This window comes from Acanthochromis polyacanthus, chromosome 15 (genome assembly GCF_021347895.1).
Source record: "Acanthochromis polyacanthus isolate Apoly-LR-REF ecotype Palm Island chromosome 15, KAUST_Apoly_ChrSc, whole genome shotgun sequence".
Classification (NCBI taxonomy): domain Eukaryota; kingdom Metazoa; phylum Chordata; class Actinopteri; family Pomacentridae; genus Acanthochromis; species Acanthochromis polyacanthus.
The window spans coordinates 20,900,493-20,926,669 of NC_067127.1; positions in this window are offsets into that span (position 1 = coordinate 20,900,493).

Genomic DNA, 26,177 nt, shown 5'->3' on the forward strand with positions numbered 1-26,177 from the left:
ACACAGAAAGCAGTGTGTTCAAGCCAGGAAGCAATGCCTGGGTTTCCACAGACACTTTTATTTAATGAGGGTAGAAAAATTCACTGGCTTTGCTCCTCCTTAAAGAGTACACAAAGAAAAAATGTGCGACCGAGCTTAACCTGACCATCTGACTGGATGGGCTGTGCTGCTGAAGCAGACAGATCAGTGTCTCTTTACTCCCTGCCTGGTAAAGGACCATGATCCTGTTTCAGCTGAAGGGAGAGTCTCCATGTCTGCACGACAGAGTGCTCAACTCAGGTTATTCCTGGACATTTTGGAATGAATGAATGAATGAATGAATGAATGAATGAATGAATGAATGAATGAATGAATGAAAGAGAAAAGTACTTGAGAGTGCAGTACTCCGCCAAGGCTGCTCAGTCATATCTCTTCCAGTGGATTAAATCTTGAAAAAGTTCATGGTAGAAATCACAGCACTATAGAATGTGTCCATTTAATATAGATGTACCTACAAACAAAATGACCTTGCACTGAACACAGACATGTGTAATGCATGTGTACATTATGAACGGATACCGAATCATGTGGCCTAAACATTTAGGGGCAGCGGGAATTAATGGGACTCAGAAATACCACCCCCAATTTAATCAATTGTTCCTTGTATAATTTCCGATGGATAAGTCCCGACTAGTGCACAGTGGTCTTCTTGTAGTAGGATCGCAGTCATGTGATCGTCAGCTGATCGCAGTTACAGTGACGCCGTGCCACTATTTCGCAATGATACAGAAATCTTTAACAAATCCGTGGATCCAGACTATAAGCCGCATCACTGCCAAAATCTAATCCCTTGGTTCTTGTGTCATTTCTGACGTTCCCTGAAAATTTCATGCAAATTTCTTCGTCCGTTTTTGAGTAATGTTGCAGACAGATAAACAAACATAAACCGATCGTCACATAACTCTGCCATGCTGTAGAGAAGTAATGAATGAATGAATGAATAACCAGCAATTACTGTATCCTGACAACAGTTGCTGTTTCTATGTTGGAGGCTTGTTGAGGCTTGTTGTCTAATTTTCTCCTCCAAAATTAGCAAGCAAATGACAACAGTACTTATAGACCAACTCTAGTCTTTGCGCAAAGTTCAATTGTTGAACTTTTGAGCCTCAGTCAGTAGGTTTCCTTAACGGGGAAGCAGCTGATAGCTCATTAAGGTTGATAAGTGTGTATCATGTACTATGAAGACTGATGACTGACAGACTAAAACTGATTACTTTCCCTGAGCTTCTATTCATATCCACGTGTATGTGAAATGTTTTAGACTATACATAGCTGGCAAATTATTTGCTCTATTGCTTATGATTCAAGAGAGCAACAGTTTGTTTCTTTAGTCTTATTGAACACTCCAGAATGCAGAGTGAAACAATGCCTTATAATCGCGACTAAAATGTTCATTTAACATCAACAAATTTGCTTTTGGACAGTTAAATAAAAATGTAGTGTATAAACACCACCATTTGAGAACAATTTAGGGTCACTCAGGTAATTTCATGTTGTCCATGAAAACTCACACTATTATTCATGTCCTGCAAAACTGCACAAGAGTTTTCTAATCATCAATTAGCCTTCCATTAAAAATCAGCCATATCCAGCTAGAACAGTCATTTACCACACTGTTGTCATTTGCTTGCTGTATTTCTGATTCATTTAATGTTATATTCATTGAAAGAGATGCTTTTCTTTTAAAAAATAAGGACAATTCTAAGTGAGTAGTGATGTAAATATTTTTCACCTTCCTTTTCCAGAAGCTCTGACTTATATTAGGAGCTCGCTGGTCTCTAATACCTGCTGTACAGCCTCTATATTTACCTGGTATTGTTTTGATACCCAGCACACCAGATATGGACTTCAAAGAGATGCCCACAGAAGAGTCTGGCATGCTGACAGAGCCTTTGAAACCCAACACTGTTATGTGATGTTGTTGGGGCGACTGTCCATCAACCTGTCGCACTCATAAACAAGCACCCCCAAATAGAGGAGCACATGTAATGACGAGGAATTTTGGTACTCATTCGCCGTTTTAATGAATGTGTAGAATCAGAGATGTTTGAGAAGTGTGTGATTAATGTGTCAGATGTGTACTAACTTTGTAGCCACCTGCTGCTGAATAAATACTCAGCGTCTGGTTTTAATCCCTGGAAATTTCCACTTGAAGCTGATTCAGGCGGAGAAGGAGAGAGCAGGCAGGAGTGTGTGTTTGCTGCTCACATACTCATGTAGAGGCATGTGCACAAAAGTACTCTGGATTAGAGAAATAGGTTGTTGTTTGAGAGATACACTGCTTTACTTCTGTGCAGTGTGACTGATACAGTAGGCATTATTGACTATATGTGGATATGCCCATGTGTGCAATCATTTTTATAGTCCAGTCACTTTTTAAGTCACATTAATGTGCAGAATTAATGCATAAGATGCTGCTGTTTCAAGTCTTATGATATATTTTGATTACTTTTTTGTTTTGCTGGGGTCTTCTGCTTCCTTCTCTGAAACAAACAAAGTTTGTCCATTTACATCCATCCATGCCAGCTTTATTCTGTAGAGCAGGGGCGTCAAAATCATTTCAGTTCAGGGGCCACATTCAGTGCAGTTTGATCTCAAGTGGGCCGGACCAGTTTCTACTATATGATCAAAACGACAAAAGTCAGATAAAAAAAGACAAAAAAAAAGAACAAAATATTGCAAAACTGAGACACAAGACATAAAAAAAAAAATCAGACAAACGGCATGAAAAAAACAAAAAAGAGACAAAAACTAGACAAGCAAGTTACAAAACCACAAAAAAATGGACAAATGACAACATGAGACAAAAAACAACACAAAACGGTACGCAAAACAACAAATAAAGCAAAACACAAAATGGCAAAAATAAGACAAAAACACAAGTGAGACAAAAACGAAACACAAAACAACAAAAATGAGGAACAAAACGTCAAAAACATGAGACGAACGACAAAAATCAGACAAAAAAGCTACAAAAACAGGACAAAACATTACAAAAATGAGACACAAATGACAAAAACAAAACGACAAAAAACTTGACAAACGACACGAAACAAAAAAAGAGGCAAGTTAAAAAAAACGACCAAAAATGAACAACGATGAAAATGAGACAAACACAAAACAACAAAAAAGGCAAAACACAAAATGACAAAAATAGGACAAAAAATAAAAGCGAGAAGAAAATGAAACACAAAACAACTAAAGCACGAATCAAAACGACAAAAACATGAGACGAAAGTCAGACACAAAATGACAAAAGAACAAAGAGCAATCTAATATTTTACCTTATGATCGAAACAACTTGTCATGGTCTAGAAACTATTTTAAATGTATAGTTTTACTAATTAACAATCTACAGTAATTGTCTTCTCTGGAATTTTTACACTTTGAGGGCCGGGTTGGACCCTCTGGAGGGCTGGTTTTGGCCCACGGGCCGCGTGTTTGACGCCCCTGCTGCAGAGGGTTGGTGAGGGTTGGAGCCTGTCCCAGCTGACATTAGGCAAGAGGCAGGGTGCAGAAAACCCATGTGTGCTCATCGTCACACCTACTTTAAATTTAGCAGCACCAATTAAATCAGAGTGCCCAGAGAAAACTTGCACAGGCACAAGGAGAACATGGAAACTCCACATAGAAAGGCCTCAAGAGCTGACCAGTAAGGGCAGAATCTACTAGCTGAGAGGTGGCAGAGCTTTGTGACACTGTGGCACCAAGCTTTTTATTGCCATTCATTCATTATGAAGGTGTAAAGGAAGGGCCATACCTATGAGGCTCATCAAGGCTAATATGCATACAATGGATTCCTTTTTCTGTAAAAATATGAACAAATTTGAAAAATACTAAATTGTTCTTTATTTTTGATGACTAGAACTCATAAAAATCAAATGACAAAATTCCAGAAAAATTTAAAGCTAAAAAATTAAAACTCGTCCAAAACCAGAGCCAAACCAAGCTACATATCTTTCAAAAAAATCTAGCACAGTTAGCTTACTCGCCAACCTTGATGAAATAAAAACCAATGGAGCGCGTGTGATTGGCCACAATCCTGTCCACTAGTTAAACATGATGCTTTAGGAAAAGTGAGTGTGGGCGAGAAAAGGAGAGCTGGACAACAGTGACCTTTTCAGAGAACACACAAAGGTAAAGGTAAAGATCCATTGCAGTGGGTGCACTGCTTTCAGTCTTCCGTGGAACGATCACCTTTCATGAAATCATAAAAATACATTCAAGTAGCGCAACCTAAATATCTTGACTTTGATTTACACAGTAATGGTTTCTAATTTAAGGTTAAGTTATTTAAAGCCTTGCTCTAACTTTTAAACCTGCTTTTTAACAAGAGTTAACATGAGAGTGAAAATAAGTGTTTGAGGATTTCCAAAGGTTCGGAGTCCAATTTCTTATTCCCAGTAAATTCTGCAGTATATAGTCAATCTGAACTGTGGTTAATACTGACAGCAGATGCTACCAGTCTGAAAGAAATAGAGCCACATCTGCGTCATCTCATCTTCCCTCTCATCTTCCAGCTCTTTTGATCTTTGAAATGAAACTCCAGAGCTCACTCTAGTTTTTGGTTTACAGGCAGTCACGTCCCAGTTCAGCCGGCCTGGCCCTCCTGAATACTTCATCTATTCATTTCTCCTCAGCAAATTTAACTTCCTGTATAGAGCACTGTTTTCATCTTTTAACAGGAAAAATCACAGCTTCGAAAGAAATGTATACATTTAAAAGCTAAAAGCAAATTAAAAACACAATCTGCTGAAAGCTATTTTGTCTGTGTGCTCTCCAAATGTCCTGGCTGTGAGAGGAACATATATGGAGATATTAATGTCTAAAACAGTAACATGATTTTTCAAGATAAAAACAAAAATTCACAGGTCTGAAAACATTAAATCATCAAAACTTAGTCAATATAGTTGGCAGAATTTAGTTTTTGGCTAACTGTGACAGTGCAGCAGTACTGCTATCTGAAATGACACACACTGACCCTGGAACAGAGGTGTCAAACATAAGGCCCATTGGCCAAAAGGGGACCACCAGAGGGTCCAATCCGGCCTCGAGGATGACTTTGCAAAGTGTAAAAATTACAGAGAAGACATTAACTGCACATCATAAATTTGTAAAACTGTAAAATTAAAAAAAAAAATCTAGGTCTTGACCAGCTGATTTCATCATACAGTCCAATACTGGATTGTACCTGTGACTAAATGTTTTGTTCCTTTGTAGACAAACTGTGATCTGTAAGTTGTAATCTGTAAATAATAAACTGAGGCATAATGTTGAAGAAATTGCACAGATTTTACTTGAGAAATTCAAGGTTGTTCATAATGTTTTGTAAAAAGATAGTCCATTAAACGTGAACATTTTCAGTGCTGTTTTTTTTTTCTTTTTTTTGCATTAAAACAAAGTGAAAAATTTGGAATTGTTGTTTTTTAGAGGTTATTATTGTAAGATTTACCTAATCCGGCCCACTTGAGCTGTGGCTCCTGAACTAAAATGAGTTTAACTCCCCTGCCCTCGAGCGTCTAAATGTGGATTAATCATGTGCCAAATATAGTACTATTTCCTGCTCTGCTATGTGAAAAATCTATATTGACCAAATGTTTTAGCAACATTTTGCTATATAAACTCTCTTAGATAGGAAGATCACTATCACCCAGGGTAGCGCTACGAAGCAATACACTTAGTAAACCAAGACAGAACCAGGCAAGTTTCCATGTAATAATAATTTTACAGCCTAAGGCAAAGTTAAACAAGGTGCTTGCCACAATTTCAGTCTTTATGCTCAAGTGAGCTATAACCATAGGTTGAAAATCGTATTGGTCTTTTATTTAACCTTTCAGCAGGATTTGGGAAGATAAAATGTATTGTGACAGTTTGGGTTTTGTTCTTGGTCTGTCTTTGAGTTTGCTTGGTAATAAGAAATAACAACAACAGAAACCTAATTATTATTTGACAAAGATTTAAATAATGCTTTCCAAACTGATGCCAGAGCTGCAAAAACACCATCTATAAATCATTATCACACAGATATCACTGCATATATCTTTTCCATAAAATATGCACTACCGTTCAGAAGTTTGGGGTCACCTAGAAATGTCCTTATTTTTTAAAGAAAGTCTTTTTTCCAATGAAGAGGACATAAATTCAGAAATAGTCTAGACGTTGTTAATGTGGTAAATGACTATCATAGCTGGAAACGGCAGATTTTTAATGGAATATCTACATAGGGTTAGCTAACGGTGTTGAAAGGCTAGCTGTTGATTAGAAAACCCTTGTGCAATTATGCTAGCACATGAATAAAAGTGTGAGTTTTCATGGAAAACGTGAAATTGTCTGAGTGACCCCAAACGTTTGAACGGTAGCGTATGAAGCTATGCAGACAACCCAAAAATTAAAATATGACAAAATCTGGACAGGCTGTGACGAACATATGAACTGTTCTTTGATTTTGTTTTCATTTGCATGCTCTCCTGTATACAGGTCAATGTCATACACAGCAGGAGCCTAATTAGGTAATACGGGGTAAGTGCTTTCACAGGCAGTCTCCCTGTTCACTGCTGCTGAGAACACGGAGCTCTGGCTCCTCTACAAACATCTGTATTTGTATGAGTGCAATTCTGTATGTCACAGCAGTAAATTGTCTTTTTTTTTTTTTCACAGACACATATTTACCGTGGTCAGAGTGCTTTGCCAACCCACGGTGCTACACGTTATGATTTATGAGCATGACTTCTTTTCCAGATGGATGCATGACTGCTGTAGAATCTTACCTGCTGGAACTCTGGCCACTGCTTAGATTGTTGGAGCATGTACAAAACCACTCTGTCAAAGTGTGTGCGCGTGCGTGCGTCTTTTGCCGTCATGTACTGGCAAAAGTGGCAGCAGGTTGGTAGATAACTTAAAGCACTGGTGAGTTTCTGGGAGGTGTTTGATGTTGCAGCTTTTCATAAGAAGCAGATGTTTGAGTAAGAAGAGATACTTCAATACTTGAGATCTAAACGTAGGTAAATCATCCGTGCAGCAAAATGTAACTATTCTGTTTTGAAACATCACAGCTGCTTCAGATTGTAACTCTCATGAGTCACCTTCACTTTTTAATCAGCTGCAGTAGTAAATTTAATGACCTGCAACTGCAGGGGCAGCTTGAAAACAGCTTTCTGAGGCTCTTATATGAAGTCAAAATATGATTTTAATTGGATTTGATCTTGTGTTAAAATACATCTTTTAAATCCATTTGGACAGTTAAGTTTAAATTTGTGGCTGACTTTTTACGTCTTGTTTTATGTTGACTATGAATGCAACACCGTGTTTCACAGAGGGAAATACAGTCTTGGCAGGAAAGAGTTTCAACTCCTAAAATGAAAGTGATCCATGCCAGCACACCATGGAAGCTATCATCACTAATTACTCAATGTCATGGAAACCAGAGTCATTAGGAAACATGCTGTCGACACCTAAAGTACTGCCTGACAGACAAAAAAATCAGGCTGTTATTCAAAAATGTGCGACACTCTAAGAGCGTTGTTCACAAGCAGGAAGCGCTCATCCTTGATTCACTTTACATGCCAGGTGGACAGTCTGTCTCTCCAAGCGGTTCTGAAGCCCGCTCTAGTGTGGACTTAGCGCGCCGCTGGAAGTTGTCGGTGTGAACAGAGCATATCCATTGTGTTTTTTTTGTTGTTGTTGTGATCTGTGGAATGGAAACACAACAATCCCCCCTGCTCCCAAATAGGACTGAGTATGGCATCATCCCGTGAGCTGGATTCCAATTCATGTGACTCAGGAGGATTATCACAGTGTTAGTTTGCCATAAACATCATAGAGAAAATAGTTGTTGTATATCTCTGTGGCTGTGATGAGTCAGAGAAGGTCAGCAGGAACAGTCACATGAATGTGGAACTTCAGAACAAACAAGAAAAGCTCTCAGAGAGGGCAGTATTCCACAAAGGTTGCTCAGTGTTATCATTTCTGATGGATGAAATCTTGAAAAAATTTGTGGCCGAAATCCTGACACCATAGAATGTGGCCATTTAATATAGGTGTACCCACAAAGAAAATGACCTTGCGCTGAGCACAGGCATGTGTAAGTTATGTACAGACACCAAATCACATGGCCTAAAAATGTAGTGGGCGGCAGGAATTGATGGGACTCGGAAACACGCCCACAATTTAATCAATTGTCCTTGTATCATTTCCGATTTATAAGTCTCGATAAGTCCACAGCGGTCGATTTGTAGTAGGATTACAATCATGTGATCATCAGCAGGCAGCTGACGTAGTGTTCACTTGTTGTCATGGTTACAGTGACACCGTGCAGCTATCTCGCAATGATACAAAGATTTTAACAAATCCGTGGATCCAGACTATAAGCCGCATCACTACCAAAATCTAATCCCTTGATCCTTGTGTCATTTCTGACCTTCCCTGAAAATTTCATCCAAATCCGTTTGTCCGCTTATGAGTAATCTTACTAAAAGACAAACGGACAGACAAACAGACAGACAAATGTATTTCGATCGTCACACAACTCCACCACGTTCCTTGGTGGAGTAATAATGCCATAAAAGGTCAGAGCAACATTTCTCGAAAAGTCACAAAGCTTCTATATTTGAGGTTGTGGGAAATTCTGCTGGTAATCTCTCGGCTGGCTGACTGTAAAAATCATTTTTACAATTACATTCACTTACACGTTTCATTCATGTTGTCTTAATTTATTGGTAGGTAGTTATCAAGTTAATAAAATGAAAGTTTCATGGCTACACATTTCCACTTTAAGCTGATGTTAGTCATTCAAATATACACTGTAAATGTCTGTAAATTTTATGTTGAAAAACTGTCAAACAATGATGGTAAAAATTCATAAACTCTAAAATGTTTTTACAGTTTGTTTAAAACTGAGTCACCGTAAATAAGTTAATCGGGAAAAACTTGTATTTAAAATTAAAATTCATCTTGAAAAAATATATTTCTCTTCTGTTGCACAGTTGTTTAATGGAAAAGTGCCATGATATCAATATTTTTACTTCCCAAACACAAAATTTTTCATAGCTAACTGATAATGGAAACATGCCATAATATTTATAACAAGTCACATTTTTTGCTTTTATTTCTTGTAAAGATATATATACATATATATATATATATATATATATGTATATATATATATATATATATATATATATATATGTATATATATATATATATATATATATATATATATATATATACACATTTTGTACATGTAAAATTGATGTATTTTGTGTTAGACATATGTTTTAATATTTATGAGAGCTATAACCAGAATTTTTATTTTGCTAAAATTGCTACATATACACATACAGAATGTTAAATACATTAGCTGTTGTGCTGAACATGGAAAAATCCTGTAATGTGTAAAAGTCAAATTTTGTTTCATAAGGAATTTTCATGTACAGTTTTAGGAAAAAATATTTTTTTGAAAGGTTAAAAAAATTTTAACGGTAAAATATAGAATAAAGCACTTTTTTCACCGTAAAATCAACATCAACACATTTTTAATTACCATCAATGACAGAAATATTTTACCATAATTATAATGTTCTAACAAGCACAGCTGCCAGAATTTTACTGTAAAAGCAACTCCTCTCTTTTTTCTACAGTTTATCTGTTATTTGTAGATCAAGCTGAATACCAGCACACCCTCATTTAGAAATCGTTGAATATTTTTTTAGCTAACAGCAGTCCTTTTATTCAAATTGCACCAATATATTTTAGCGTTTCCATAATGTCATGATTTAATGGATCGTGTCTTTGGGTCTACATTTTGTGGAATTTCTCTATTTTGCATTCTGCATCCTACAAATTTTATTTTATTGTCAGGTCTAATAATATGAATTTATTCTGAAATGTATTATCTTCCCAACTTTCATTTGTGAAAATGAAGTTGGGATACCCCCACTAAATGGTCTTCAAGATTTCTTCACAGTTTACATGTTCTTTTTTGATGAAGGATTCAGGCAGTGAGCGTCATGTTGACTGTGGCTGAATCGTGTCTTTGTGGTGGTGCAGCGTTAATTCTGTGAGAACCTCAAAGGCAGCAAGATAGTCCAGAGATCCTCTTCAGCCTTGTCATTAGCTGTGGTGACTTTGATGCAGCGGCAGAATGGAGTCATGAAAACAGCCTCAACTGTTCACCCTCTTTTTCCCCTTCCATGAATGAGGTACATGTGTGTGTGTGTGCGTGTGCGTGTGTGTGTTTTTGCATGTGTGCTTCCCTACTGGATAATCAGCTGATCAAGGACACCTGCAGCAGGGAGTGGTCTCACTTATTCTTTTGCCATCACCTCAATATATATTTTCTCTTTTACCGGACATTTCTTTCAAGTTTAGTAAGATCTCCTTTATCACAATACAAGCGCAGAGTCTTTCACAAACACATACATTCACACTTACAAATACACTATCGTTCAAAAGTTTGGGATCACTTAGAAATGTCCTTACTTTTGAAAGAAAGTGCAGTAGTTTTTTTCAATGAAGATCACATTAACTTAATCTGATATACAATCTAGACATTGTTAAAGGGGAACTTCGTTTTTTTTCAACCTGGGGTCTGTTTTCATATGTCATTTCATACATGTGAGTGATGGAGAAATGAATTTTTGACATAGCTCCAGTATTTAGCCAGGCAGGCAGCTTAGCAGCTCAGCTAGCAAAAAGCTATGTCAAAAATTCATTTCTCCATCACTCACATGTATGAAAGGACATATGAAAACAGACCCCAGGTTGAAAAAAAACGAAGTTCCCCTTTAATGTGGTAAATGACTATTCTAGCTGGAAACAGCTGATTTTTAATGGAATATCTCCATAGGGGTACAGAGGAACATTTCCAGCAACCATCACTCCTGTGTTCTAATGCTACATTGTGTAGGCTAATGGTGTTGTAGTCAATGACTTGACGATATTGTCTGCTGATTTTGCAACTCATTTGATGAACAAAAGTGTGAGTTTTCATGGAAAACATGAAATTGTTTGGGTGACCCCAAAATTTTGAAAAGTAGTGTATAAATATGTTTTAATTATAGTTATACACTTGTGGAATTTTATCTGAGAAGTTATGCAAAGTATACATGTTCATTTGGATAGAATGAATTCAAAATGAGAACTGAACTCTCTTTTCTTCAGTTTCCATTTTGAGGAAGCCAAAATTTGAGGAATCTGGGAAGCACTACAACATCACATGACTACTCAAGAGAAGGTCGCAAAGTAAAAGGTAGAAAAAATAACTAAAAGCCTGAATTTATACAAGGCAGAGAGACGCGCAGATGATATGATCTCTGTGGCATGTGCATTCCACAGCGCGACTGACAGTATGAGAAAATGTACGAAGTTCTATATACGGCTAGGGAAAAGACCTTCGGTTACAGGGAAAGATAGTGAATTAATTGTTTAAGCAGGAAGCCAAAGAAATAGTGCAAGACTACATTGCAGGTTAAGGAAGGGGACTGGGAGGAAGAAAAAAAATATTCTGTCTGCTTAATTCATCGGTAGACCAGGTAAGAGCTGAAGTTGAGCTGATGTCTGGGCACAAAGCAGTGCTGAGGATTCACTCTTGTGCACATAATTCAGTCAGCTGAGGCCAGCCTTGCTCTGAGTCTTCTCTTCTGTTTGTATTAATCTGCTTCTCCTGTGTCCATTTCTCCATTGATACTCTCTGTCCGAACATCTGCCTCGGCTGATCGCCACACCACCACTTGTCTGGATTCCTGGCTCAGCGTTCCCCACACCATTCACTCTGCGAACCTGAAGACTCACACTCCATGACTCCCCCAGTCATGCCATCACCCTCTTCACTGCCCACATTCCCCAGACCGCTCTCCTAGAAACTGTCAGGTAAGTTGTGGTTTCATGAGTCTGTCCCTAGTGCACATTGTGCTTGTGAGTGTTCATATCCTTCCCAGTTTCAAGCCTTGTATCGGTCATTCCCCATCCAGCACCAGACCATCTATACACCACTTCATCCTCATTAGGGTCTTACTCTGGGGGAGCTGGAGCCTATCCCATCTGACTTGGGGTGAAGATAGGGGGCATATACATGTTAAGACAAACGATCACACTCACATTCACACCTACAGACAATTTAGAAATGCCAATTAACCTCAGCATGTTTTTGGACTGTGGGAGGAAGCCGAAGAACCTGGAGAAAACCCACGCATGCACAGAGAACATGAAAACTCCAATGCAAAGATCCCAGGAAGGCAGGAATGTGAACCAGGGATCTTCTAGCCGCAAGGCAAAACTGCTAACCACAGAGCTACTGTGGAGCCCTAATATGTCACATAGTGACACATTAGTGACATATTAGGTATAATATAAATACATTTGCTTTATTTTCTTATTTGAATGTTTACTTGTTCATCTATTGACCTAGAAGCACACACTCTACATTTAACATCAACCTGACAAATGCCTGGAATATAAAAGGTTCTCTGTTATTTGGAGTCCCTATATGAAGCAGTGAAAGGCAGATAAAAACTGCACTGAAACATTTAAGGTAAGACCAGGCTGTTTTCTCTATGCAGTAACAATTATACATCAAGAAAAAAACTAATCTTAAAGAGCCCACCATCAATAGACATTATACTACACAGAGATTACAAAGAACATAGGAAATGGAGCAATATAAGCCTGTGCTAAGGATGCATGGCAGTCACAAAATTCAAGAATCCATTCAGAACTGAAATATGCTTTATATGCAAGGCAAGTTGATTTCTGTCTGGTTGAGCAGATTTTTCTTTTGCACTAAGCTATGGCTTCTATCTTTCTTCACACATGCCAGCTGTTTAAAACATAATTCACAGATGCATTTAACTCTCTACATTGTTGTGAGTATAACTTAGGGCTGCACCTAGATTATTTTTTGTTTTTTATGTTTTGTGAGTAGCTGAATAATATGACTAATTTCCAATGTATCCATTATTCCAAACTGAGAAAGCATCCCTACCAATACACCTGAAAAGTTTAAAGTAGACCATATAAGCAAAGAATACACTTATGTTCCCTTCAGTTCTTAGTTTATGAGTGAAATGAGAAAGTGTGAGACAATGAAATCTGCTACAGACAACTGAACTTGTATGTGAGTCTAAATAAACTACATTGTGTGTTTATGGTGATGAAGAATGGCTCACTGAATTGTGACTTTGTAGTATTTAAACAAAGGCTCTTCACAGCACGTAGGACGGAGATATCCGATTTTGACAAACACACAATCCTTGTTACGACACATTCAGTGTTTTGGGTTTGACAGTAAGAAAAAATATAAAATCTCACCAGATGTCTCCTCGAAGCATGCTTTAGTAAGACTAAGACCTGCCAATCAAACAATATGAAGAAGAATTATTCAATGCTAGGTCCTTCTGAAGAAATTTTTCAATCCACATTGTAAATTTTGCGTCAAATGAGACCAGAATTAAGCAGAATAATGGAGTGAGGGAACAAGTGTTTCTGGACTGTATAATTTGTGGTTGGAAATGCCATGAAAAGGAGAAGCTATGCCATTGGTGGTTTACATCCCAAACACTTTTGAAAAAGATGTCTACATGCGTGCATTTATCCGTCAGAGACGTCTGATCCATAAAGCATTCCTCATCCATGAAACCTGTGGTGCATCATCTAAGCAAAGACTTTTCCCCCTGCTGAAAGTGTTGGAGCTGGACAGAGAGTGCTGGGTCACAGCAGCGTCTTGAGTTCTGACTGCAGGGACATCCAGAGGCAGAGCAGAGCAGCCTGGACGCCTCAGAGTTTCACTGCAAGAGTCTGGTTACATTCATGAGATGGCTGACATATCATGATGCCCATTCATTTGGGTGTCACTGCATTCCACTTTCATGTTGCAGGAGCATAAATAACAGCTACACCGGCCAATGAAGCAGCAAGGATCACACACAAGACTCAAAAGTGAAAAGAAAGTGGAAGAAATCATGTGTTTTTCTTGTTCTTGACTGTAGAAGATTGTGCTTGATTTTTTGTGGTTGTTCCACGCTCTCTCCATCAAGAAGTCCAAGTCTGCATTAGGTCCCTAGTAATGGACAACCCTCTCTCCCTTCCCATACAACTAAACTCACTGTAAAAAGTTTCCTATAAGGTTACAGTTGAATGCTGCCAGCTGCAATTACCAGTATTTCTCTGTATTTATATAGTGATACTATTGTAATTTACATAAGCAGCTAATTACTTTAGAACTGATTACAGTACTCACAGCAGAATATGAGGTATACTGGTCAATTGTATAACTAGAATTTCCAAAAATATACTGTATCTTTTTAGTTGTATTTAATTTTTTTGTGCTGCCACTGTAATTAACTTTAACCATAAGTCCAGGTATCTGTCATGTACTTATTTTTTAATATGCATATACACTATTGTAAATAAATAGCAGGAAGATACCATAAATAGCAAGAAACTGTTCATCTTTCTCACCCAGATTTGAGATCTACTACCACTAAAATATAGAAAACTGTAAAGAATAAGGCTGGCTGCATTTTAATGGATTTCCAACATAATTTTTAATGTATGGCAAATTGTAGTCTATTAAATGTATGGAAACCAAAGGAAAATGAATTACCTGAATGTAAAGTTATCCTGCTAATGATGGGCATTCCTGTTTCTGGCTTCAAAGAGACATTTAACTCTTCAACTCATGAGGTTGGAGCGGAGGTGGAGGCATAAGTCTGCAACAGGACTTTGCTAAACATTGGTATTTGTGTCGAATGTGAGAAAATCATGTTTTGACTTTGATTTACAACAATATGCTTTGGGTACACCTTACTATCTTATATAGAGATGATGTGAAGCTTCTCTGCACTCTCCTCCATTGTCTGGGTTACCATGGTGATTAGTCCCGCACCATCTAATATATGATTGGTGGGCTGAACAGGAGGGATAGTCATTCTAAAGTAATAAAATGAGCAGCAACTCCATATTACATTGAAGTGTATCTGTGATACACACGTGGACAAAATTGTTGGTACCCCTCAGTTAAAGAAGGAAAAACCCACAATTCTGACTTAAATCACTTGAAACTCACAAAAGTAACAATAAATAAAAATTTATTGAAAATTAAATAATCAAAAACAGCCATTACTTTTGAATTGTTGATGAACATAATTATTTAAAAAAAACAAACTAATGAAACAGGCCTGGACAAAAATGATGGTACCTCTATAAAAGATTGAAAACTATTTGACCAGAGTGACGTGATTAACTCAGGTGTGTCATTTAATTGACATCACAGGTGTTTCCAAACTCATAGTCAGTCAGTCTGCCTATTTAAAGGGAGACAAGTAGTCACCCTGCTGTTTGGTGAAAAGGTGTGTACCACACTGAACATGGACAACAGAAAGCGAAGGAGAGAATTGTCCCAGGACATCCGAAAAAAAATTATAGACAAACATCTTAAAGGTAAAGGCTATAAGACCATCTCTAAACAGCTTGAAGTTCCTGTGACAACAGTGGCTCATATTATTCAGAAGTTCAAGACCCACGGGACAGTAGCCAACCTCCCTGGACGTGGCCGCAAGAGGAAAATTGATGACAAATTGAAGAGACGGATCGTTGGAATTGTATCCAAAGAGCCCAGAGCAACCTCCAAAGAAATTAAAGGTGAACTCCAAGGCCAAGGTACATCAGTGTCAGATCGCACCATTCGTCGTTGTTTGAGCCAAAGTGGACTTCATGGGAGACGACCAAGGAGGACACCACTGCTGAAAAAAACTCATAAAAAAGCCAGACTGGAATTTGCAAAAATGCATGTTGACAAGCCACAAAGCTTCTGGGAGAATGTCCTTTGGACAGATGAGACCAAACTGGAGCTTTTTGGTAAGGCACATCAACTCTATGTTCATAGACTCAAAAACCAAGCATACGAAGAAAAGAACACTGTCCCTACAGTGAAACATGGAGGAGGCTCAGTAATGTTTTGGGGCTGCTTTGCTGCATCTGGCACAGGGTGTCTTGAAAGTGTGCAAGGTACGATGAAATCTGAAGACTATCAAGGCATTCTGGAGAGAAATGTGCTGCCTAGTGTCAGAAAGCTTGGTCTCAGTCGCAGGTCATGGGTCTTCCAACAGGACAACCATCCAAAACACACAGCCAAAAACACCCAAGAATGGCTGAGAGAAAAGCGTTGGACTATTCTAAAGTGGCCTTCTATGAGCCCAGATCGGAATCCCATTGAACATATGTGGAAGGAGCTGAAACATGCCATTTGGAGAAGACACCCATCAAACCTGAGACAACTGGAGCTGTTTGCTCATGAGGAGTGGGCCAAAATACCTGTTGACAGCTGCAGAACGCTCATTGACAAATACAGAAATCGTTTAATTGCAGTGATTGCCTCAAAAGGTTGTGCAACAAAATATTAAGTTATGGGTACCATCATTTTTGTCCAGGCCTGTTTCATTAGTTTTTTTTTTTAATAATTATGTTAATCAACAATTCAAAAGTAATGGCTGATTTTGATTATTTAATTTTCAATAAATTTTTATTTATTGTTACTTTTGTGAGTTTCAAGTGATTTCAGTGAGAATTGTGGGTTTTTCCTTCTTTAACTGAGGGGTACCAACAATTTTGTCCACGTGTGTAGATCACCAACAAATGTAAAAAAAAAAAAAATGTCCTTCCCTCAAATTCTGAGAATGCAGCTACAGAAAGTAGTTTAAAGTAGCTTCACCGACATCTTAAACAGTAGCATGCTACTGACACACTAATGCTTCAGTATTAAGGATCTGATAACGTCAAAGGGACCAAATGGGTACTTTTACTTTATTAATGTATTAATGGCGCGATCTCTCGAGCGATTTCGCGAGCTATCGCGCGATTTCGGAACGAGATTTGCTTTCTAGCGTCCTGAGATTTGGATACAGACCACAACAAAGAACGATCACCAGGTAATGTGGAGGTTTTTGTTCACTTCTAATCTCTAGTATGTTGTGGAACACTAATTGAGACTATTCGAGTCAGTCAGTGTGGGGAAAAAAAGCACGTTAGGGCGGACTTTGATGCGCGGGGGGGGCAAGTTGCCCCATATTTTTCGCTAGCTGAGCTGCTAGCTGAGCTGCTAAGCTGCCTGCCTGGCTAAATACTGGAGCTATGTCGAAAATTCATTTCTCCATCACTCACATGTATGAAATGACATATGAAAACAGACCCCAGGTTAAAAAAAAACGAAGTTCCCCTTTAAGGATTTTTCATGGGGGGCTGCACAGTGGCTCGGTGATTGTTTGTCTCTATATGTAGTCCTGTGATAGACTGCTGACCTGGGTGTCTCCTGCTTTTACCCTAAGTCAGCTGGGATAGACTCCAGCCCTCGCAACCCTGATAAGGATTAAGTGGATAGATAAGGGATGGATGGAAGCATTTTTCATGCAGAATTTTTACTCGTAATTTAGCATTTTTAATTTTCTTTTATTTAAGTCACTGTTTTAATGAACACATTCTCCTGGTATAAAAGTCCCAGAACAAGAAAGTGATTATTTTTTATGTAAAAAAATAAATAAATCGATTGCTCTTTTCAATGTGTCATTTTATTTTAAACTCTAGTATTCTTGTTATGATTCTGTACAAATGATGAGTCCCTTTTTACATTGATCTGACTGGTGAGTGGTCAGACTGTTCTAATTAGATGTGATGACTAATAGACTCAACTCAAGGTGGAAAAGGGCCATCCTTATTGTGGACATCAAGTTAGTTTCAGTTTTTACATTTAATGAATTTTTTTTTGGTTTAATTGTACAACTTTTACAAACCAGAGTAATTTCCCTGAATGGATTAATAAAGCAACTGATTGTTATGATCATTTAGTTGAGCTGAATCCTCTTAGGCCTTTCTGACTGGGAGATGATAAGCAAATAGTCAGCTCTAATTAACTGTATTTTATTCACCCTCTCTACTAATAAGATTAGGCATAAAACTGTACTTTCTAAAAAAGCTTAGAGTTAGTCCTGCTCATGTGACACTAAACCATCCCTTGGTCATGCTACCATAGGCCTAGGCTGCTAGGGGACTTCCCATGATACACTGAGCACTTCTCTTCCCTTCTATTTCACTCTCCAAACATTTATATGCCACTATTTTAAGCTACGAACTCTGAATTTGCTCTCCTGTAGTTTGTGTTTTGTTCTCTCTGTCCTATCTCACAGTACCATCAACATGTTCAGTGTTCAAGTTATGTTATTTTCATTATTAATATTAATACTTATTGTTATTATAAATCATAATTATTATTTTCACTATAACAGCAGTACCTGACAGAGCTCAAATATAGAAAAATAGTACAGTGTATGTCCACAGCCTTTGTTGCCTCTATGCGTGTTTCTTTTGTTTGCAAATGTTTCAACATACTTGGACTGGTTATTTTCCAATATGACTTCCCTGTTTTAACAAAAAAAAAGCACTCACTGTTTGTACACATATTTGCATTTCTCGGTTTAGAAAATGGGTTTTCAATCAGTTATTTTTAAGGTTATTATTTTTACGTTTGCAGTTTGATTTCATTTTTGATTTCTTCTTGCAGAGTTAACTAGCTGTCTCAGAGAGAATCATGCAGGGCTGTTCACATGACCAACTCAGATTTTTTTATAATTTGGCACATGCCGAGGTCCAACCCCTAAACCGTCATAGCTGCAATCAGAAATGTCATATCTCTTTTATATTTTCTTTTACAGACTTTAGAAGATAGGGTGATTTTGAGCTGAGCTCAGCAAAAAAAAAAAAAAAAACATGCTTTCTGGGGCAAAAATTGTACTTTTTCCAACTCCTAGAAAAGCTGTATGTTGTATTTGCAAGCATGATATCTGGCAATATTGTAGAAATTTAGTCCCTCCCCGACTGAAAAAAGGTCAAGTTTGCTTGGATATACTACTTCATGGAATATTTGGCACCATGCCAAAAATATATCTACCAATATTGCAAATCATGGAAAATAGCAACAAATATGAGACAATATATTTCCGATGTGGCCACCTTTATTTCAAATATCTCAGTTCAAACCACGAACAGTACTGATATTGTTCACAGAAAAAGGGTATTTACCCAAGGATGTTGGGACAGAGAAATTTTTTTTGATTTTCTAAATTTAATATTTTCATGGCACGTTTGAAAACTTGAGTTTTGAAGTCAATGATATTCCAATGAAACAGCCTAGTTTGAATAAATTCCAATGAAAATCTTATATTTATCAAATTATATCTATATATCTATATATTTATGTAGAAGTTATTATATATATTATATATCATATATCATTATATATCCACATGTACACACGTGGACAAAATTGTTGGTACCCCTCAGTTAAAGAAGGAAAAACCCACAATTCTCACTGAAATCACTTGAAACTCACAAAAGTAACAATAAATAAAAATTTATTGAAAATTAAATAATCAAAATCAACCATCACTTTTGAATTGTTGATTAACATAATTATTTAAAAAAACAAACTAATGAAATAGGGCTGGACAAAAATGATGGTACCCATAACTTAATATTTTGTTGCACAACCTTTTGAGGCAATCACTGCAATTAAACGATTTCTGTATTTGTCAATGAGCGTTCTGCAGCTGTCAACAGGTATTTTGGCCCACTCCTCATGAGCAAACAGCTCCAGTTGTCTCAGGTTTGATGGGTGTCTTCTCCAAATGGCATGTTTCAGCTCCTTCCACATATGTTCAATGGGATTCAGATCTGGGCTCATAGAAGGCCACTTTAGAACAGTCCAACGCTTTTCTCTCAGCCATTCTTGGGTGTTTTTGGCTGTGTGCTTTGGATCGTTGTCCTGTTGGAAGACCCATGACCTGCGACTGAGACCAAGCTTTCTGACACTAGGCAGCACATTTCTCTCCAGAATGCCTTGATAGTCTTCAGATTTCATCGTACCTTGCACACTTTCAAGACACCCTGTGCCAGATGCAGCAAAGCAGCCCCAAAACATTACTGAGCCTCCTCCATGTTTCACCGTAGGGACAGTGTTCTTTTCTTCGTATGCTTGGTTTTTGAGTCTATGAACATAGAGTTGATGTGCCTTACCAAAAAGCTCCAGTTTGGTCTCATCTGTCCAAAGGACATTCTCCCAGAAGCTTTGTGGCTTGTCAACATGCATTTTTGCAAATTCCAGTCTGGCTTTTTTATGAGTTTTTTTCAGCAGTGGTGTCCTCCTTGGTCGTCTCCCATGAAGTCCACTTTGGCTCAAACAACGACGAATGGTGCGATCTGACACTGATGTACCTTGGCCTTGGAGTTCACCTTTAATTTCTTTGGAGGTTGCTCTGGGCTCTTTGGATACAATTCCAACGATCCGTCTCTTCAATTTGTCATCAATTTTCCTCTTGCGGCCACGTCCAGGGAGGTTGGCTACTGTCCCGTGGATCTTGAACTTCTGAATAATATGAGCCACTGTTGTCACAGGAACTTCAAGCTGTTTAGAGATGGTCTTATAGCCTTTACCTTTAAGATGTTTGTCTATCATTTTTTTTCGGATGTCCTGGGACAATTCTCTCCTTCGCTTTCTGTTGTCCATGTTCAGTGTGGTACACACCTTTTCACCAAACAGCAGGGTGACTACTTGTCTCCCTTTAAATAGGCAGACTGACTGATTATGAGTTTGGAAACACCTGTGATGTCAATTAAATGACACACCTGAGTTAATCATGTCACTCTGGTCAAATAGTTTTCAATCTTTTATAGAGGTACCATCATTTTTGTCCAGGCCTGTTTCATTAGTTTGTTTTTTTAAATAATTATGTTAATCAACAATTCAAAAGTAATGGCTGTTTTTGATTATTTAATTTTCAATAAATTTTTATTTATTGTTACTTTTGTGAGTTTCAAGTGATTTCAGTGAGAATTGTGGGTTTTTCCTTCTTTAACTGAGGGGTACCAACAATTTTGTCCACGTGTGTATACATACATAAGCCATCTATGTCATGGTAGTCCTGTACTATAGCAGCATGAACAAAGAAACTGAGAAGAAAGATACTGCATGTTCTGTAATCACTAAGTGTACATGACAACATGGTTATGTTTTCCATATCCAAGGAAGATGAATTCAGTGCAAAACATATATATGTATATATCAAGTAGTGAGAGTTAGACATCCACTAACAAACAGATCTTCAAAGTGAACAGGTGTCTGGAGGTGTCAGCATCACATGAAGAAAGTGAAACTGCATGCCCACCACAGTCTTTCCCATAAACCCCTTCAAAAATACAGGCCATCTTCTGATCTTCACCAAAAAAAAAAAAAAAAAGCGATTAGGAGTTGTCTGCAAATTCGTTGACAGTTGACAGCTGATTTTGAGGTCTGTCTGCAGCTGAAGGAACAGGGCCGCCCCAAATAGCAAACAATAATTTTTTTTCCCCCATGCTTATTTACTGCTATCAAGGTAGTATATATTTTTACGATTAAAGAGTTTATCACAATTTTCTGCCCAAGCATAGCAGATATTTCGCACCATATGTTATGAATTATGACTTGCAGCCAAGAGTACCTGGCTGCAGACCTCCAACCTCCACGGGTGACAGGAAACACGTGACCTCCATGGGAGACAGGAAGTTGTTTGTATTTTATGTTTGGTTCTAAAAACGTGCAATTTTAGAAATAAATAAATGTATTTATATAGCATTCAGTTTTCTGTCTTGTGCTCGTTCTCTCCTTGCAGCTGTCGCCCTCTGGTGAGAAATGGCGATGCTACGCGCATCCAAATCTGTATGAAAAAAATATCAATTTTTGGTATATTTTACGCCATATCCTTGGGTAAAATTAGCAGAAGGTAACTTCAAACTGTCTTAGCGTTAAGTTCAGCTTAGTTTTAAGAAATAGGAAGCGTCCCCATGAGAGATTTTGTTTGTCAAAGTGAAAGGATTTTCCTACAATGTTGAACAGCCTGAACTGACTTCAGAAAGCTCAATTTTCAAAGTGACAAAAGCCAAAGAATAACCAAAACACAACACTCTTTTTTGCATAGAATCTATTTTTTTGGTCAACTGAACATTTGGGGAAGTTTAGAACAAAATCGATGATGGTCATGTGAACAATTTTCTGGTTTCTGCATGATTCTCTCTGAGACAGCTAGTTAAATAAATCTGAGGTCTCTGACATTTTCAATAAGTTGTCCAACAGTATGCGACAGAGGAATTCAGTATTTTTCTTACACTTGTAAAGTCAAATAACTTTTACTGGGTGCATGTATGCCTCCATTTATAGATGTGCATTTTATAATGGGTGGTGATGGTCTTGCACAGGAACAGGAAATAGTGCAGTTGGTATGGGTATGTAATGCCTTGCCAAGTTTAAATGCCACCACTAAAAATACCCAGCTGGAATGCAGGACTTGGCAGTGGGGCCAGCTTGGTGGCCCGGTCTTTGTCGCCACTCTCAGGGCCTATTTTGACTCAAGAGGGCCTTCAGACCGAAACCTGAAGCCGGCTCCTTGGTTCAGCACCGCTTTAATCTTCTATTTTCTTCTGGGAGAAAATACAGGGGATACTTGCAGAGGATCCAAGAGCAGATGAGAGGGGGATTTGGGGCCGCTATTCCTGGGGTCCTTGGGGAGAGTCTTCTGAAAGCCTTTTTTTTTTTTGTCTGCCAGGCAGCATTGCTCAGCCGTCTGGTGGCTATAAATACCTGAAATAGGTATCCAAGCCTGGGCTGCATAGCAGATCAGCTTGTTCTAATGACAAACTTCCCTTCCAGCTCCTCCACTCTGTGATAGCTGTTGTTGTAGCTCGATGATGAGATTGAACCATGGCAAAAGTCAATTCACCAAAAGCTCCTTAACAACATTTGTTTAATTAAAGTGGCATTGCCATGTAGCAGCTGTGGTAAAGATGATGAGGATAGATCAACAAAATATTGGACTAAACAATGCTTGCTTCCCAACAGCAAAGAATGAAAGTAACAAAGTACATTTGCTCAAGTCCTGGACTGAAGGACAATTTTGAGGTATTTGTACTTAACTGATGTTTTTCCATTTCATGCCACTTTACACTGTACTTCGTCATTTTAGAGGGGAATACTGTACTTTCTATTCCACTCCATCTGTCGGACAGTTTTAGTTAGTTTTAAGACACAGACTTTACACAATAGAGAATACAATGGGCTTACAACTGGCCGGAGTACACAATATAGTTCAGATGTCTGTGAACTTTAACAGCTCCACCAAGCAGGGATTTGCCTCCAAAGTTGTCACATGGTTTCCTTTCAAATATGACCAACCAAAACCAAATATGTGTACCACAGCATTGTTTGTTCTTCTTTCCTCCCCCTTTAATAGTGGACATAAAATAGGTGAAACTAACTCCAGCTGCAGCAGCTACAATAGCAACACGCTGCGACACACCGGTGCTTCACATGTCATCTGATAATGTCAGATATGTCAGTCAGAAGGACCAAACCAGTACTTTTACTTTACCAATACTTATGTGCTTTTACGTAGGTATTATTTGTAATGTAGTACTTTATATTTTTAATGGAGAATTTTCATGTGACTGTGGACATTGTGGTTACAACAATAAACACATGGTGAAGGTTATGGAACAATCATCCATCCATCCATTCTCTATACACCGCTTTATTCTCACTAGGGTCGCGGGGGGTGCTGGAGTCTATCCCAGCTGACTCGGGCGAAGGCAGGGGACACCCTGGACAGGTCGCCAGTCTGTCGCAGGGCTACATATACAGACAAACAATCACACTCACATTCACATCTATGGGCAATTTAGAGTCATCAATTAACCTTGGCATATTTTGCAAACTCCATGCAGAAACATCCCAGGCCCACCTGGAACAATCATGGTCACAGAAATAAATAACATTGCTGACTGTTGGTGAGTCTTAGAGGGTGTATCAAGATCCTTTTCTGAAGTAAAAGTATCATTATATACCATTGCACAAACTGTTGGTTCACTGCACATATATTTATGTTGCAGGTTTGTATATATTGTATATATTAGTGTGTCTCTTTATACTTATATTGTCTTTATGAAAGTGTTTTTATATTGTTTTGATGGCTGAAACCGGGACCAGGGACCAATTTCGTATTGTTTCATGTGCAAATGTGGAATGATATGACAATAAAGAACCTTTTGACCTTGACCTTTGACCATTAAATATCAATGCGGACCATTGTACAGAAAAACATCCGTTCTAACAACAATATCTGGCCTGTTTAACTCTAACAGCAACATGTAATTAAATATAGATGGCTCATTAAATATTAAAATTTGCAAATATGTTTCTATGTTAGTCATCATGCTTTTATTTTTACATTCAAAGTATTACAGTCATCACTCACAAGTTAATTATTACCAGAGCGTTCTATGAGGTCCCTTCTATCTGTCAGTGACCTTGCCGTTTCCTCTTTTACATAACTAGATATTACAGTTTGCACTTTTTCTTCTTTTTTAAGGCTTAAATCATACTTAAATGACTTTGCTTGGGATGCAGAAACCTTCTCTACTTTTAAGATTAGACTTAAAACTGTCCTCCTTGATAAAGCTTGTTGTTAAGGCTGCTTACATCACCTGAACTATCCCTTAATTATGCTGCTATAGATCTAGAATGCTGTGGGACTTCCCATTATCATTATCAGCTTGAACACCTCTCTCTTACTATCCTCTTTCTCTCTTTCATAAAGTTAAAAAGCACCACAGCACCAACTTTGTGTCCTCTCTTTCCTATAGTTTGTGTGTTGTTCTCTCTTCAGGTACCCCTGGATCATGTCTCTGATCTGCAGCCACTGGCCTCCCAATTTCCAAAGAGTTTAGTGATCTGTTTCGTATTATTTGTTCTCCATTTGCTATCCTGGTATCCCCACCCCAACCAGACTCCCAGGCAGCGAGCATTATCCTGCTGAAAGAGGCCACTGCTATCAGAGTACACCGCTGCCATAAAGAGGTGTACCACAATGTTTAGGGTTTCCCTGAGGTTTCCCAGCAGAATACTGCCCAGAGCATCACACTGCCTCCACAGTGCATCCTGCTGCCATCTTTCCCCAGTTAAATGAGACACATCCATCCAGCCATCTACATGACATAAAAGAAAATGTTATGTGTCAGACCAGGCCTTTTTCTTCTGTTGCTTCATGGTCTACTTTTGATGCTCAGGTACTTGTTTTAGGAGTTTTCATATCAGGACAGGATTCAGCATGGACACCCTGACCAGTATGCAGCTACTTGGCCACATACACAGCAGACTGCAATGCACTGTGTGTTATGACAGCTTTCTATCACAGCAGCATTCATGTTTTCAGGAGATTGTGCCACAATAGGCAGTTGGCAATTGAGCACCAGCGTTCACTCCTCATGTACATGAGTGCACCATGGGCATCCATAACACGGTCACTGGTTCACCGAAGTGTCATTTCTTGTACCAATAACTGTTGTTCACTTCTCAGCAGGGTACATCGCCATGGTTACTTCTGCTAATTGCCTATCTTTATCTGAGGGCTGTACTACAAATCCAGATTGACAAAACCAGGCTTTCTTTGTGTAAGTTGGCAAAATTAAAGCCCCTGTCAGAGTGAATGGGTATCACAAAGGTAGTTATCAACTTTCTATGTTAACTCAGGCTTTCTGCTTCAAACTGCGCATTCACACAAAGGGGGTATTTAATGCATCATATGACTCTTCAGCACAAAATGAAACGATCATGTGCAGCTGCTTCAGTCAACAGGTTGTTTTAATGGAGAACAAAATGGAATATAAACATGTATGAAGGTAAAAAGTGCTGCTACTGGAAGTGATGCAGGACAGGAATGTTGGCAGAAAACTGATAAATGTGTATATTTGTTTTACTGATCAATGTAGTTGCAGACAGACAGTTGCACAATAAAATTTAATATATTTCAAGACAATATTGTATTTAAGTGCATTTAGGTCTGACACTGTCCCATAATGCAGGAAATTACTTTATTTTGTGTCCAAATCAAAGCTAAATTAATGTTACCGACAGAATATTCTCCGTAATAAATGCCAGCAGAATAATTCATTTTCAAACCAGTGTTCTACCTGCAGAGTAAATGGACTGAGCAACAAATCACGAACATAAAAACAGATTTATACAATTTCTGCACCACCAACTAAATACATGTTGGATGAATACAGTGTGTGAC